Genomic DNA, 6,227 nt, shown 5'->3' with positions numbered 1-6,227 from the left:
TACATGTCAGCAGCGCGAGTTGGTCTAGTCACGAGTATGATCATTTAACAACAAAAAAGTTCAATGTGTTTCACAGCTCGTCATTTGGGTTTCTGTCTTATACCTCACTGTCTTAACCCTTACAAAAATGGCTATCAACTTTCTTTAGAATCAACTTTCTTTAGAATTTGTATTAACATTCTATTGACTCTAGTAACCTTGTAGTAACTTTTACATTCTATCAACAATTGTTCATACAACGTTGGTAGAAGTTACTTCTTTGTATGTACTCGTGTCAATAGAAAGTTACTAGAAAATAATCTTTACATTTTATGCACTTTTGTTAATACAAAGTTGGTAAACTGTTACTTCTTTGTATTTACTCGTGTCAATAGAAAGTTACTAGAAAATCTGGGTGCAGTTTGACACATCGAGAGAAATAAATGAACAAACTGCATGGTGTTTGAGGTGATTAACACTATCTTGTTCGCATAACCGTGACATCTTGCCTGATTGCATGGCGGAATCTGTAGCAGCTAGCCAACAATTTCACTATATAGAAAAGCGCCCAACATTATTCGCAGCAAATGCGTTTGGAATAAAATCAGGGTATGGGAAAACGTTTGAAAACAGAAGATATATTCCATTTTAATACTTTATGTACTTTACGTACTGTTGTGAGCAGAAATACTCTAGAAACTGACAAAACATTTTTGGTCATGCGAATAGATGCCTCAAATCATGTACTGTAAGCGAACACTTCAAAGCTATTAAAACAGTCTTGAACACGAAACAAACATTACAGTCACATTCTCTTAGCCGAGCATATTCTATTAACATTTGTTGATAGGAAGTTCATACAATTTCCTTACTGCTTTCTATGTACTGCTGTCAGTAGAACGTTTTATCATGGGAATGAATGCCTAATTAAGTACTCTAGCCTAACACGTCAAAGCAACTAAAGCAACCTTGAACACGAAACACACATTTGCAGTCACATTTTCTTAGCCAGGCATATTTTATTAACATTTGTTGATAGGGAATTCATACAATTTTCTTACTGCTTTATATCCTGCTGTCAATAGAAATATACTAGAAACCGAGAAAGCATTTTGGTGATGCGAATAAAAGCCTAAAATAATCAAGTACTGTAGCCGACAACTTCAAAGTGGCAACTAAACTAACCTTGAAGACGAAAAAAAATTTGCAATCACATTCTCATAGCCGAGCACACTGTGGTTTTTTAGAAATTTCAGTTCAATTTTCTCAATACTAGCCTGACTGCTTTCGCATCTTCGAGTGCGGGAAAAAGGCAAAGTATATAACAGAACATTTACCCCGAAATTCAGAAATTCGCCTTGAATTGAAGACATTTAGTGACACTTCTTGATTGTATGAAGTATTGTACGAAAAATTTACCAGGAAATGAAATAATTTTGGTACAAAGTGAATGAATTCATAGAATACTAAAGTACTATTGCCTTGCACTTCAAGGAAATTAAAAGAACTTTCTAAGCAAAAATAGGAGTTAGTGAGATATTGTGTTACATAAGCGCAATGATGACTTCGTTACAGCGAACTAATTTCATTGATGGCTCAATCTAAACGAAAACAACTGTTTCTGTTGCGTATTCGGCCTATACTCAGGCAGCCACTCAACAGATTTAACATTTCAGAACTAACAAAGAGTTGCAGCAAAGCTCTACAACCACTCTGCCAATTCGATGACATGTTGGTGTTGCTATTATTGCAATTCTTGATAGGCCATATTTTAACGTGCAGTCGTAATGTACCGTACGACGGTGCTAAAACACACTAGTGTTAAGAGCGTTTCGCTCTGAGGTTTCAGAGGGAATATTGTGGCGAGCTAAAAAAAATTTTCAAGTTTAGCATCGCACCTACATGGTCTGTTCTGAAAGTAGTAGGACTCATTTTTTTAAACAAAATTTATTCAAGAGAATAGTACAAACGATTACAATTTTTCAAGGTAGCACCCTTCCGCACCTACACGCTGCTGCCAATGAGTTTTACAGCTTTCGTATGCCTCTAGGAACGCCTGGACCGGAATGCTGTTTAGCTCCCTCGTCACGGCCTGTTGAATCACCTCTACCGATCCGTGATGTTCCCCCTTGAGCGTTGATTTTATTCTCGGGAATAGAAAAAGTGTGGCGGGGCCAAGTCGAGGCTGTAAGGGGCCTGAGGCAGCGTTGCCGCTATGTGCCGGGCAAAAAATCGGGGTCCTCATTCACATGATGAAGAAGATCCTACCGGTTGGCCTTTTCCTCCTCTGACAACACTCCCGGCACCAACTTCGCGCACGCTTTCCTCATGGATAAGTTTTCTGTCACGATCTCAAAAACTTGGGTTTGAGGAATTCTCAAGTCATCAGCAATCATTCTGATACTTATTCTACGATCACTGTTAAGTAAATGTTTCACTCGTTACACATTTTCGTTGGTCTTTATGATCGAAGGGCGTCTGGAGCAGTCGCCTTCCTCCACTCATTGCTCCACTCCACTCAGCTCCACTCAGCTTGTGCCCCTCAAAAAACACCTGATCTACCCATGGAAGCGTCACCATAGGCCTCCTTAATCATGTTGTGAGTTTCTTTGCCTGTTTTACCAAAATTTACTCAAAATTTTATCGCGTATCGCTGATCCAGTAAATGCTCGACGATTCTGCGTGACCGTTTCGACAGGGGTTCACAGTACAAGCGACCTCCTCTCCTCAACGGCCGAGAGCCGACTGCCCATTTTCCCCAGCATTCCCAATATCCCCCTTCAACGATCCTGCACGCGCAGACCACCTCTCGTCCGCCCGTTCGCCCAGGAAAAAACCAGTCCTACTACTTTCAGAACAGACCCTGTATGTGTTTACACGCCCATTGAATGACACGTTCTCGTCTTTATACTGTCTAATATCAAGATATGCTTCTCTGGAACTCTGGTTTAATTCCAAGTAACTTGTTGCCCACACATAAAATATGTATTAAAGCGTTGGGCTTCGAAACATCTTAGGAGCTTCGCGGTTAAGTGATCCACGTGCCATACTTCACTACAAACAGCAACATCTGAAGGACGTCACTGCCAAGTTATCATCGAAAGGAAGTGTGGCGGTTTTAGTGCACCGCTGAAGAGGCAGCAGTGAGCACGTGCCTTGCTACGATTTTTCGAGAAGATGTATCCGAAGCCCGCCAGGAGGAGCATCCCGAAGCCAGCCGTGATACGGGGACGGTGCAGACGCGAATCGATGGCGACGAACGTCAGCACGCCACCCCACACCAGTGCCCAAGCAGTTCTGGAAGCGGAGGTGGCAGCGAGTAATTAGTGACCATTGATGATCCATGAATGCAGACAGTGAAACGAACAGCGCTGCGGTGCCCTTGTACGGAATCGACACTACTGTCTACGCGCACAATCGTCTTAAGAGTCATTTGCGCATGCGCATTGGACACTCCTTGCAGGCGGATCTGTGCACACGCAGTGGTGCGTACGGAAGACATGTACAGAGCAATACTATAGCCAAACCAGGTCTCGCGGTGTACCAAAGATTTCCTGAAGCGCTTGAGATTTGGTGTTATGGAGCATCAAGCGATGTTTCCCGATGTCGCATGGCCTCTGCTCTCTACCTTCAGTGGTGTTTGGAACCTATCAGCGTCATGCTGCTAAAAGTGAATCTCGGTCACTTCAACAGATACGTGCAAGAACTATTGGAACTTTAGGCTGATGCAGTAGATCAGCAGGATTGAGGGGTAGCCGCGTAGTCTTGAGTGTGTAACTTAAAGGCAGATGAGCAATTTACCTGAAGCAACCAGAACGCGGGTGATTCCTGAGTCAACGTTGCCTCATGAGTACACGACGACTTCATTTCGTGCATTCTATAACGTCGGCTATACTCCGCACAGTACAAAGAAATGTGGTCTGTCTTCTGCGGAGCGGTGTACTTACGCTGCTAGTCTTAACGTCCACTTGCGATCGGCGAGCAGTGATGCCTGTTTCCTCGCGCGGTCAGTCAAAATTGCGGCCTTCTTGCGAGGCAGCCACCGTAGACAGAGTCCGTACAGCATACAGGCGTCAAGGGTCACCAGCAACAAGAGCAGCAGGCCCGAACCCTGGCACCAAGGCTCCTACAAGTAGTTAAACGTGGACCCCGATGACGGCATATTAATGCCACCAAAAAAACTCCGTTTATAAAATCCGACGACTTCTGAAACCTTGGAACTACTCTCAGGAGGAGCACATTCCATCTTTGAAAAGGAGTCTTTGAAGTGCAGCCTTCAGGCGAAGTACCTCAATCTCTGAAGAGGAGTTTATGCCTTACTTGCAGGCGGGATAATCCCAACACTGATGTGAAAATACTGCTCTCTGTCCTCTCTCGATGAGCGCCTGTTTGAGGAAAGAAAGTGGCGCGGTAACTGCCTCACTACTGGGTGGACAACTCAACAGCGCCGTGAGGGAAGGGAAGAAGGTGGAAGTGAAAGAATAAAGAGGTAAATGGGTGCTGCAGTGGAGGGCTCCGGCATAATTTCTACCAATTGGGAATCTTTAACGTGCACTGACATCGCACAGCACACGGCCGCCTTCTGCGCTTCGCCTCTGTAAAAACGCGGCCTCTGCGGTTGGGCACGAACCCGGGTACTCCGACTCAGTAGCCGAGCGCACCTGAGCCACTGAGCCACCGCGGAGGGTGAGTACCCTCCAGCTTGAGCGCAAGCTTTCGCCAAGCCCTCAAGCGCGAGCTCAGGCCTTCGCCAAGCTCACCTCGGGGTCCCATCCGGTGTCGAGGAAGGCCATGACGAGCACCGCGTGAGCGGCAATCAGCAACAGCATCTTGAACAGCCGCGGCAGGTGGGCAGCCAGGGTGGCCCACGGGATCTGTCGCTTACGCACCTCCACGGGGAACGGCGGCGGGATGCGAAGAGCGCCTCCACCGTCACCCGTGGGAACTGGGCGCAATGGCGACGACGGCGTCGTGCTGCTGCTGGTCGCGGTGCCTCCGGACAACGCCGCGGCGGCCGCCGCAGCCACCGACGCGTGCTCGGGAAGCCGTGACAGGATGAAGGACATGACACTGCGCGTCTCGTCGATGGACTCGTCGGCCGAGGCCAGACTCTCCTCCGAGGCGCGCTGCAGGCAGCGAGTCAAAATGAGCGACAACTGGAAACGCGCACTGAATGTACGCTGAGACTGGAAAAAGCGATGCAACCGCTTGCTTCACAGCTAATACATCAGACGAGGGAAAAGTAGAATCAAATTTTAAAATACGATTGCATTGGGCCGAATTTGCTTTTGAAAAAATAAAAGAGGAAGCGTGGTGGTGAAGTTGACTAGAACTAAAGTGAAGTGAGAATAGCGTAGTATGCTTTAAAGGGCCACTGCCCAGGGTCCGGACATTTTTGAAAAACAAACCCACTGCATAGATGAGGCATCGAAGATAACCTCTGCAAAATACTAGAGCCATGCGCGCCCCGAAAAGCTGCGAAAATTCAAATCAAAGCCCGTTCGTTCTTTCCTTCCTTCAAAAACGGGCCCGGCCCACTACTCTGCACCCCGCTGACGTCAAGGGGGGGCTACTTTCGCTAAAGGCACTCCATTGGTGCATCGTTCTGACTGACGGGAGAAGGTTGGGCGTAGCCTTGGCGTCGCGTCGTCTGCACAAGGCTTTCCGCAGCGCCTTCTGTTCTGGCTCATGCCTACAAACCCGCATGAAGGAACAAAAAAAAAAACTGCGGAGGGAGCGTGCGGCGACGGCCTTGAACCCTAGCCATAAAAAGTAAAAAAATAGTAAAACTGACGGAGTTGGTTCGCCCCCCCCCCTCCCCCCCGCCGTGATCACGTCACGAGACGCTCGGCGTGCGCGCTCCCTTCTCAGTTTCTTTTCTTCTATGCGAGCCCCCCAAAACAAGGTTTTAATTAGTAGTGCAGCAGAGCCTTTCCCTCGCTCGCCCACTTGACCGCTCCGCACACACACCCCTTATCTTTCGTGCATCTTGCGTACGCCTTGACTCTAATGAATGACATATGCTTTGGAGCGGAGAAAAGACACAAACACACAGAACACAAACACGCATGGAGAAAAGCAAACGGGCGGTTGCCGGGTCCGCGCTTCGCCGTGTGTTTCGAACAGAACCGACTTCCGCCCCTCCGCTCGTGAAGCGGTGGGGGGCCTAAAAAAAAATGGAAAGGTGGCTCGTTAACTGGGAATGACAAACAGATGTATGAAAGGATGCGCTCGCTAACAAGTCTAGG

This window comes from Amblyomma mixtum, chromosome 5 (genome assembly GCF_055824585.1).
Source record: "Amblyomma mixtum isolate Tamu chromosome 5, ASM5582458v1, whole genome shotgun sequence".
Classification (NCBI taxonomy): Eukaryota; Metazoa; Arthropoda; class Arachnida; order Ixodida; family Ixodidae; genus Amblyomma; species Amblyomma mixtum.
The sequence above is the reverse complement of the archived record's forward strand: the minus strand, read 5'-3'. Positions refer to the sequence as shown.